This window comes from Mandrillus leucophaeus, unplaced genomic scaffold (assembly GCF_000951045.1).
Source record: "Mandrillus leucophaeus isolate KB7577 unplaced genomic scaffold, Mleu.le_1.0 Scaffold1732, whole genome shotgun sequence".
In the NCBI taxonomy this organism is placed as follows: Eukaryota; Metazoa; Chordata; class Mammalia; order Primates; family Cercopithecidae; genus Mandrillus; species Mandrillus leucophaeus.
Genome location: NW_012101735.1, coordinates 337,109 through 349,273, shown reverse-complemented (window position 1 = coordinate 349,273; position 12,165 = coordinate 337,109).

The following is a 12,165-nucleotide window of genomic DNA, read 5'->3' as shown; positions in this document are numbered from 1 at the left end:
CCCCAAATTCAAATGCAGATACCCTTGGCCCAGAAGAAGTTAATTAGAATTAAAATTAGGTTAGATAGGAACTTCAAGTCAGTTAGACCTATTGAATAAAAAATGATTCCTTATTTTTAGATATTTATCATTCTTTCTCAATTATGAAATGATTTCTATGGGGTACAGGCCATTCATGGGAGTGAAGTCTTTCATGAAATCTAGGAAAATTCTATATCACTGATGCAATTCAAATGAAAGTAATTCAAAGTGAATTTACAGTATTATTGAAAGTGTAAATGCAAACAAGGTGATTTATCATCTTTCCACAAATAATTTAGACTGAAACTGTTGATACATTAACCTAGACATTATCTTACATTTCCTGAGAACTGACATTGACTAAGGATCCTTTTGATCAGAGTATATAAGAAAGGAATTTAAAAAAAAAATTTCGATAAAGCAAAAAGCAATATGGACATTATTTATTTATTTCACAGCAAAATACAGTATAACTGGCAAAGTGTTGAAGCTGATAACTATTCATCGTTAGGTAACTGATTTATACATTGCAGACCAACACAAGTTTCTGCTCTCCTGTCATTACATTTTACTATAATTATATCATTATGCATATAAACTTAGAAATTATCATACTCCAAAAATGATTTAACAGCACATTTTATGCATCTTAATAATCACAGACTCAGACTCTTAATCTTCTCAAAAACAGGGATGTTAAATTCTACCCTTGTTCTGAACCTCATAATGCTTTTCATAGAAGATTACCATCTCTTTGTCTCCAACATTTCACATGCCTCGAAAACCTATGTATGGAATGGAAGGTGGACATTTAGGGGTACTGTAGGTCATAAAATTTGCTTCAATTTTTCTTAATCCTAAATAAGCCTTATTTTCCAGTCTCAGTTTAAGAGGAAAAAATATATCATCTTCTACTACTAAAGTACTAAAACTAGAAATTTTCCTTAAAAGATATTTTAAATATAGAATGATTGCCAAACATTAGGCTTTTCCTTTAGTGTAAATGCCATAGGCAGCACATGACCCTGTGCCTGCTCTGACCTCTGTGCATTTCCTGAATAAACATCTAGAGTTTGATATTCTATCATAAGCATGTAACTCATCACCTTAAAGGCATGATTAAACTAGAGAAACACAAAAGCCATTGGTACAAACTACAGGCATATAAGCGCAACAAAGGGAAATTTTCTGTCAAAGCAGTACCAAATTAATTTGCCCCTCCATACTTAATCATGCATGATAGGTTTTATTGCTGCTTCTATCATCTTACTTTTATTAAGACTGCTATCAAACTCAAAATCCAATGATTTTATTAGCACAGGTGCCTAACAAATAAAAAGCAAAACATATTTTTTGCATAGAAATTTAGAGTTATACCTAATGACTTAATTTTTATTTTTGTCATTAAAGTTAGACTACAAAGGTAGGAAAATCTTATGGCAAATATCTTAATGTCTTTAAAAAGCAAACAAATATTATTAATATTGGTATATGTTCCTACTATTACTCTGTTCCACAATAGCTCTTTTAAAAAAATGTCCCCAAAAGCCTCATTTGACATAAGTTTTAGAGAACCACCTGTGTGAAAACACAAAGACCAAGTATGCATAATACATACATTTAAAGTGACAATAATCAGAAAGTTAAAATGACCATGGAGTGAAGCCAAACTTAACACAGAGAACATTGCTCAATTTGCTCTTTTGTGCTCAGAAATTCAGTGACTTAAGACAAGACTCCCAAAGCACAAAGAAGTGTCTTGAAAGAATTTTTCCCCACCTGTGTGAACTCCACCAACATTTCCCCTAAGTCACCATAAATAACTATATGTTAAAAAACAAAAATAAAAATAAATACAACAAAAAAGTGCTTCTTATGCACAAGCAACTTTAAGACAAGATCAAAGATACAACCACAGAACACATAGGAGTAACCTAAATAAGGAAAGTCTTAAAAAATGTACTATAGGAAGGGTTTTTCTGGTGTTATCTTCTAGAATTTTTGTAGTTTCAGGTCTTAGATTTAAGTCCTAGCTCCATCTTGAGTTGATTTTTGTATAAGGTGAGAGATGAGGATCCAGTTTCATTCTCCCACATGTGGTTAGCCAATTATCCCAGCACCATTTGTTGAATAGAGTGTCCTTTCCCCACTTTATGTTTTTGTTTGCTTTTTCAAAGATCAGTTGGGTATAAGTATTTGGGTTTATTGCAGGGTTCTCTATTCTGCTCCATCAGTATATGAGCCTATTTTTATACCAGTACCATGCTGTTTTGGTGACTATGGGCTTATAGTATAGCTTGAAATCAGGCAATGTGATAGCTACAGATTTGTTGTTTTTGTTTAGTCTTGCTTTGGCTATGCAGGCTTTTTTTTTTTTTTTTTTTTGGTTTCATATAAATTTTAGGATTGGTTTTGCTAGTTCTGTGAAGAATGATAGTGGTATTTTGATGTAAATTGCATTGAATTGCATACTGCTTTTGGCAATATGGTCACATTCACAATATTGATTCTACCCATCCATGAGCATAGAATGTGTTTCCATTTGTTTGTGTCATCTATGATTTCATTCAGCTATGTTTTATAGTTTTCCTTGTAGAGGTCTTTCACCTCATGGTTAGGCAAGGATTACATGACCAAGAACCCAAAAGTTAGTGCAAATAAAAACAGAGATAATTAGCTGGGACTCGAGTAAGCTAAAGAGCTTTTGCACAGCAAAAGGAACAGTCAGCAGAGTAAACAGACAATCCACAAAATGGGAGAAAATCTTCATTCACAATCTATACATCTGACAAAAAACTAATATCCAGAATCTGCAAATAACTCAAACAAATCAGCAGGGAAAAAACAATCAAACTCACCAAAAAGCGGACTAAGGGCATGAAAACATTTCTTAAAAGAAAATGTACAAATAGCCAATAAACATGAAAAAATGCTCTACATCACTAATGATCAGGGAAATGCAAATCAAAACCACAATGTGATACCACCTTACTCCTGCAAGAATGGCCATAATAAAAAAAAAAAAAAATTTAAATGCATGTTGACATGGACTCGGTGAACAGGGAACACTTCTACACTGACATGGGAATGTAAACTAGTACAACCACTATGAAAAACAGTGTGGAGATTCCTTAAAGAAATAAAAGTAGAACTACCATTTGATCTAGAAATCCCACTACTGGGTGTTTACTCAGAGGAAAAGAAGTCGTTATACGAAAAAGATACTTGTGCATGCATGTTTATATCAGCACAATTCACAATTGCAAAAATATGGAACCAACACAAATGCCCATCAATCAACAAGTGGATAAAGAAACAGTGGTATATATGTGATGGAATATTACTCAGCAATAAAAAGGAATGAATTATTGTCATTCACAGCAACCTGGATGAGATTGGAGACTATTATTCTAAGTGAAGTAACTCAGGAATGGAAAACCAAACATTTTGTGTTCTCACTCATAAGTGGGAGCTAAGCTATGAGGATGCAAAGACATAAGAATGATACAATGGACTTTGTGGACTCAGTGGGGAAAGGGTGGGAAGTGTGTAAGGGATAAAATGTATAAATTGGGTGTAGTGTATACTGCTCAGGCGATGGGTGCACTAAAATCTCAAAAATCACCACTAAAGAACTTATTTATGTAACCAAACACTACCTGTTCCCTAATAACCTATGAAAATAAAAAATTTATATATATATATATATGTGTGTGTGTGTATACTATATGAATGAAAGTCTAAAATCCTATCAAAAGATGTAACTGGAAAATGCAAAGTTATATTTTGTTCCAAACATTCTGGAGATTACTAAGAAATATCATCTGAGGCAACTGTTCTCCTCTTCTCCCTCATTTTTTACCTTTACCCTCACCCACCTCCATCTCCTTCATTGCTCTTTTTCCCCATCATGGCTGTTGATTACTTACAATCTCACTTAGAAATAAAGCAAAAGCACACAAAGCCATAGAAACAACATGGTAGTCAAAGAATAGTGTCACAAGATCTTAGGCCAAACCTGTGTCTTCTCATCAGGACCAGAGAAAACCTAAGTTGTCTTCCAGCCTCCAATGTTGCCATTGTCCCTTCTCCCTCTTCTCTTTCTCACATAATTGATAATTCAAAAATGTCTACCACGTCATCTTCCTTTCCTGTTTCAACTTTCCAATATATTACCTTTACTTCTAGAATGAAATTTAAAAGTTGTACCTGCTCTCACCTCTGCCTCTTTTTCTGACTTCATGTTTTATTCATCTTCCCAGCTGTCACTGGGTTTTACCAATCCTGGTTTCCTTGATGTTTCTTGAATACACTGTGCATATAAACACATAAGGGCTCTTCTCTCTGCTTTGAACACTCTTCACCCACACATTTGTATGAATTAACTTGATTTAGGTCTTGGCTCAAATGGTATTTCTTTACAGAGGACTTTCCTGACCACTCTCCTAAAATGGTGCGCTCTCCCCAGAAATCTTTGCCCCTTTACCCAGTTTTATTTTTCTCCTTAGCATTACCTGACATTTGTAAATATTTATGTATTTGTTGTTTGGCTCTTCCATTAGAGTGTAAATTCCAAGACGATAGGGATTTTATCTTACTTAGTTTTGCATACACAGCATCTAGAACAGTGTCCGGCATAAAGTTAGTGTTCAGTTAATACACATTGAATGAATAATGTCAAAGGCAACTATGTAACTGCACATGGGATGACCAGTGCTAGCTCCCAGGTAGTCACTGTGCACTTGGAATTGCCAGAGAAGTCCTCAAAGGAGGAATCACACTTAGAGTTGGATGGGAAGAGTGGGTAGGTAACATTTACCAATCAACTGATCTCTAATAACAGATTAATACCCTGAAGTTGTGGGGCACTACTGAAATGAAAAATCATTAGGCATGTCATAGACTACCCTTTGGAAGGGTTCTACATCTTAGCACCTATTTTGGCCAAGTTCAGGACAACATACTTAAGTAAAAAAAGCGAAATGAAATGAGTGTTTGGGAACACATGCTGTCTTAAATTTGTAAATTATTTGCTGGCTGGAGTCACTGATGGCTAAGCTTGCGCATGAGGATGTTGGCAGTGCGGTAGGCTGTACTTGAAATGTTTCAGGGAAGCAGGCCCTGAAACAAAGCCTGTGGCAGGGGCAAGTGTTGTTCTTTGAATAATGAATACTTTCTTTGAATAACAAGTTTAGAGGGAATTTGGATTACTTTAAAAAACAGTTGTAATACCAAACCAACCAAACTGGAAAGGGCCCATGATGTCCCTTGGCTTCTTTATGGGAGGGCTAGAAAGCTGGCCTGGCATCCATGGACAGTGTCTCTGGGGGCATGGCAGGGTGGGCTCCTTGGAAGATAAGCTAAGGTGGAGTATGTTTATGTTCTAGACTTTATATTCACTCTCATTGTAGAAGTCAAGCTTCCAGTTCTGCTTGTCATTGCAGGAATATGTACCTTCATTATGCTCAGTACTCCATTGAAAACCAACACTTTTGGAGGAATGTGCATTGAGTTTGGGAGATAGAGTAATAGAGCAGAAAGTGCACAGATGCCTGGATCAGGCTGGCCTGCCTTCATACTTCAACTTAAATGTAATAGCTGTGTGATCTTGGAAAAGTTGCTTAACTTTTGGTAGTCTCAAATTTAATATGTTATTCAAAAAAGGGGACTATTTTAAGAATTAAATACCTAGCAGAGTACTTGAACCATGGTAGAAATTCATGATATATAGTAGTAAAATTATCAATAGCCATTTTTATTAAGCAACTACTATGAACAAGACACCAAAATGTATTTTATAATTTATTACCTCAATTAATCCTAATCTAATGACAGTGCTATAAAATAAGTACAACTATTAGCTTCACTTAACAAACTTAACAGGTCTGGAAACTGAGATTTCAAAAAGGTTAGTTTTTCCAAGTTCACAAAGATTATAAGTGGTAAAACCTGGGTCTAAATCCAAGCAGTATGACTGAGATTGAAACTGCTTTCAGTCGCTCTTAAACTTCCTTTCAAAAATAATAGGAAATTTGTAATAATAATAATAATGTGGTATAACGTTATTCTTTAAGCACAATGGTTTGATCATATGACAAAATAAAAGGAAAAGAATTCATTTAACAACTGGAATTTATTGAGTTACTTCTATGCTCCAGGTGCTGTGCGCTCTCTCTCTCTCTCTCTCTCTCTCTCTCTCTCTCTATATATATATATATATATATATACGTATATATATGTGTGTGTGTGTGTGTGTGTGTGTGTGTATTCTCAATCTTCAGAATGCTGAGGTGGATATTATTATTCTGTATTTTACAAATCATGAAGCTGAGGCTTATAGAGAGGTTGAAAGCACTTGCTTCAAGTCATTATGCAACTAAGAGCCAGAATTAGAATCTTAAGCTCATGAGAAGCAATGGGACAGAGAGAACAGCAGAGTTGAAACCTGAAGAGAAGCGAGACATGACTAGATGTGTGGGAAGAAAAATAGTTAAAGTTAGTGATCAAGGGCATTGAATGCTTTGTTATGAACCTCAGTCTTTGTCTTAAGTAATAGTTTGGAAACAGGGAACTAGCATGATCAAATCAGACATTTTACAAAGATCTCTCTGACATCAAGGTAATAGATTGACTTAGGTAGCTCATGTGGCCCAGAAATATGGCAGAAACTGTCTTGATTCCTACCAATGCCATTTCCTCTTTCTGGGCACTAGGGAAGACCAAATTTCCCAACTTCCCTTGTGGTTACGTTGAGCCCGTGTGACTGAGGGACTACTTCCAGGCCTGACCATACACCACCCTGGACAATCTTCTACACTCTTGTTTCTCTTTTCCAATGACAATGGTAAATCCCTGATTCATCACTTGGAAAGAGACTCTCAGAAGAACCAACAACCTTCACTGCTCCTTGCAATATTAATTTAAACAAAGGAAACAAAAAAATTCATATTAAGACACTAAAATCTAGTGGTTTATTTGTTGTATCCAATCCTTTTCTTTTCCAGCCTATCCTGACTAATATTCTGTATTCTCCCCATTGGAGGGAAAGCAGATTCTATAGAGTGCATGGGCAATAGAATTAGGAAATGGGAAAGGATTATCTCCCTTGGAAAACTAAGGTTGAGCACACACAATCTTGCATCATTCTATTTTTTCAGGATAGGCATTTTTGGTTCTAGAAATTTGTAGGTGTTTCCTAAGAGCAAAGTTCTTTGATTCTGCCAATGTCATAGCCAGCATTCAAGATGGCCTTCGTTAGTGCTTGCTTCCTGGTATTCATGCCTTTGTGTAGCTGTCTTTCACATTGAATCAGAGCTGACCTGTGTGACCAAGGAAATATTGTGAAAATGATAGTATGTGACTCCAGATAATACTATGCATTGCAGCTTTTACTTTGGTTTCTTATTTACTTTAGGAAAAACTAGGTACTATCCCAGTGAAGGCATTCCAGCAGTCCCATGGGGAAGCCCATGTAAAAATGAAGGCCTTCTGCCAATATCCAGCGCCAGCTTACCAGTCTCACAGTGAGCTACATTGGAAGAAGATCCTCTAGCCTCAGCCATGCCTTCAGTTCACTCTAGCCTCCAGCCTCTTGAGGTGTCCAGCTGAGCTCCTAGATGTTGTGGAGCAAAGATGGCCATCTCCATTGTGCCCATTTTGAATTCATGACATATGGAAACCAAGAGAAATAATAACTGAATATTGTTGTTATAAATAACTAAGTTTTGGGGCAGTTTTTCATGCTGCAGTAGACTAATACAGCCACCAAAGAAGCTCAGAATGGAATTAGAGAAGACCCACAGTAAAATTCCTGTGCACAAAGTGACTGTGGAGTAGGCTTGTCTGTTCCCTCGTATGGCCTTCTCGATTCTATGATAGTTCTTTGGCAGAGCTGTGACTACTTTTCCTCTTGTTACAGTACCTGGATCTAGGAGCAACCACAGTAGTTACTGCTCATGCCCTTTAACTGGGGAAAGAACCTAGGGGCACCTTCTCCCTTTTGAATGATGAGATATCCAAGTGCATGTCAAGACATTTCTTTTAAGATGTGATGTCATTTCACTCCTAATTTGAATGATCTTCAAAATCAAATGCGATTAGATAGTGTTATCCTGGTTTAGACATGTGTTTCTTGTAACTGATTGAACTAAGATTCCTTTCTATGGGGGCAGGTTGACAATTATCCTGGTCAGTCCATTTTTTTCTCTTTTAAAAGCTGCAATTAAGCAGTTTTACAGTGAAAACATTACTGGATCCAAAGTTAAATGACGTGGCCTCAAGCTGTGACTTTATCTCTAAGTAGCTGGATAGCCTGGGAGAAATAACTGAATATTTTTTATCCACAAAATTCAGTTGATGCTGATGATGCCTAAATACAAAACAACAAGAATGTCGTAAAAGTTGATAATATACTGAGACTGTTTTGGTAAAGTATAAAATGTTACATCAATATTGCATTTAAAGGTTACATACAAAGTGTTTGTACTGGCTCAAGCACTATTCTAAGCTTAGGAAATACGGCAACAAATAAGTTAGAGGTCATGCCCTCGTAGAGATTACATTCTACTGGAGGTAAAGTGTATTAGTTTTCTATTGTCACCATAAGAAACTATTACAAGCTTAGTTGCTTACAACATATACATTTATTATTTTACAATTTGGTATGTTAGAAATTCAACATGGATCTCACCTGGCTAAAATCAAGGTGTCAGCAAAGCTGCTTTCCTTTCAGGAGGTTCTAGGCGAGAATCGTTTTTCTTGCTTCTTCCAGCTTCTAAGAGGCTGCCTACATTCCTCAGCTCATGGCCTTCTACATCCATCTTCAAAGTTAGCATCATTGCATCTCTCTGATCAGACTTCCATAGTCACATTTCCCTTTCGTTCTTCTCTTCTGTCTCTCTCTTCTACTTTTTGCGATTACATTGGGAATACCTGCATAATCATAGTAATCTTCCCATCTTAAGATCCTTAAGGTGTAATTTTGCTACACCTTTTGCTATGTAAGGGAACATACGCACAGGTTCTGGGAATCAGAGCATGGACATCTTTAGGGGCAATTATTCTGCCTACCACGTAAAGTACACTTTATTTTGAATAGAAATGCTCTAAATGACTACTTGCTTTTCAGTTTATATTAATATAGCCCAAACCATATGCCATATCTCATGATTTTATTCTTGTCATTTTGTTTTTGTACCCTAGGCTTATGTCTGACTTACAAGGCAAATTAGATTTTGACTAAGGAATTTATTCCTTCCCAATTCTGTCTAGGATTTTTGCAGTTGTTTTTCTCCTTAAACTGTTGGGAGGTGGTAGTGAAAAAGAACCTGATAGCCAGAGGAGAAAACTCGAATCCATTTATTATTTCTATATAAGGCCTGTGTGCATGAGATCTCATTCATTAACCTGAATCGGGACCGGTGTTGAAATCTCATTGCTGAGATGTGATTCTATGACCCTGAGGAATGAATTTAGTTTTGAATGGACAAGAACATCAGTGGCACTCACTCTCTATTTCTGGCATATTAAATCAAGATTTTCAGAGTGCCAGAATCTGTTATAACTTGGATTGAAATATGACAACCTGTCAAAAAAATTTCCACAACTGATAACGTCCCCTTGAGGTTAATAGATAAAATTATATGATGGCATAATTTGTGTAATAGAATTCCTAAATTATTTGTCATAGAGTCACAGGGGTGGGAGGGATTTTATAAATTTGTAGTCCAATATGACTGCACCGCTGTGTAATACTTGGTCTCTTACACTTGAAACGTAATTACAAAAATGTATTGAGCCACTTTTCAAATAAATTCAACTTGATGAGAGTTTTTAGATAATCAACAATATGTGACATATACTGCTAGGTGCTATGGTGAGTATATTAGAGAAATAAGAGATGGCTCCTACTCTCCGTGAGTTTAAATGCTCGTTGCTGTAACATGATGTAAACACAGAAAATAACTGAAGAACATAAGTCAATAGACTCTAGCCTGTTAGAGACCAGTTAACTCTGAAAGCTCAGTGGATTCTGAATACTGTGGGAAAGACTGAAGCAATGTGTAGGGACTCAAATAAGGCATTGAAAAATAAGAAGCAGGACATTGTAGGTGGATGGAGCTTTATGAGCAAAGTCCCCAAGATCATAATAAGAATGTGATGCACGAAATACATTAAGGTTACCGAGCTGGAACAAAGGGGAGGAAGGCGTGAAATATAAGTCTGGGTAGCATTTGGGCATATCTATTTGTGCCTATAATCGTTTGTGTGTGTGTGCTTGTGTGTCTTTGCAACATACACAGCTCAGTGCTGTGCTGTGGCATAGCCACAGAAAATGTACAATGCTAATGGAGACCGTAATAATGGGAGCTTTTATTGAGTGTGTGCCAGGCATTTACATGCAGTATCTTCTTTCATCCTCACAGCAACCATATGAAGTATTTTATTTTATTTTATTTTATTTTATTTTATTTTATTTTATTTTTTGAGACGGAGTCTCGCTCTGTCGCCCAGGCTGGAGTGCAGTGGCGTGATCTCGGCTCACTGCAAGCTCCGCCTCCCGAGTTCATGTCATTCTCCTGCCTCAGCCTCCCGAGTAGCTGGGACTACAGGCGCCCACCACCACGCCTGCTAATTTTTTTGTATTTTTAGTAGAGACGGGGTTTCACTGTGTTAGCCAGGATGGTCTCCGTCTCCTGACCTCCTGATCCGCTGGCCTCGGCCTTCCAAAGTGCTGGGATTACAGGTGTGAGCCTCCGTGCCCGGTCAAAGTATTTTTAATATCTTAGTTTTACAGTTGAAAAAGCTGAAGCTCAGAAATGAAGGATCTCATGGTCACATGATCACACAACTAGTAAGCGACAAAGCTGGGCTTCTAATTCACTTTATTGGCCTTAGGAGAACCCATTTCCTCAAAACAGTGCGAATTATTGGCAATACAGCAATATAGTCTGCAGTGCTTTTTTGTTTGGTTGGTTCAGAGGCTTTTGGTAAAAGGGAATAATATCAACAAACTCAGGAAATGTTGTTGGTTCTTATAAAATTTTCCTCAGAATGTTATCGGCTGGTAGCAATTAGGGGTAAACTCTCATAATTAAAGAGAAAACATTTTCCATATCTGATTATTTGAGTAAAAATTTGAAAATTCATCATAGATACCCTCCTTTAGTGAAAGAAGTGTCTCACTTTGCAGTTTCAAGAACAACTTCCTTTTTTACTAAGTTAAACTATCTTAAAAGATAGTCTAGTGTAAACACTCTTTTGTACTTTGCATTTTTAAAATTTTAACTCAACCGTGTATCTTAGAAATCACATTGCATAAATTCGTAGAGATCTTCCTCCTCCTCCTTTTCTTTTTTAAACAGATAGTGCTCCATTGTGTGAAAAATGCATCGTGGTTGTTTTTAACCACTATTCTATATTTGGGAATCTATATTGTATCCAGTATTATGCAATTCAAAACAATGATGAAAGAAATAGCCTTCTGCATTCACATTTTTATATTTGGAGAGGTGTATCAGTGTAATTTCCTAGTTTTGATAGACATTGCCAATTCAACCTCCACAGAGTTGTATCAATTTGCATTTCCTCATATGTAAAAGTGTCTGTTTCCTAACTCACTAATAGAACGTGTTGTCAAGTTTTTAAACTTTTCCAATCTGATAGGTGATAAATAGTATCTCAGAGGAGCTTTATATTGCATTGCTCTTACCATGAGTGATATGAAACATCTTTTTCAAATGATTAAGATCTAATTTCTATCTTTTGGGGTAAATTATCTATTCATATATTTTGCCCACGATTTGGATCTTTATTCCTTCAAGTTTTAAGATACATGCACACATATAGACACCTACACACACCTATATATGGGATGTATTCACATATATATAAATACATACATATATATGCAAGATTAGCTCTTTGTGATAAATGTTACAAATATTTTCTACTGGTTTGTCATTGAATTTGAATTTGCTTATGGTGTTTTCTGTCATGCAAAGCTATTTTTTTAATGTTTATTTAATCAAATGAATCACTCTTTTATTGGCTCTTTTCTTTTATCTGGATTTTGACTTACCAAATAAGTCTTTATCTAACTATATCTTTGCCCCAGTGATTTGAGGTGCCACCTGAATTATCTTC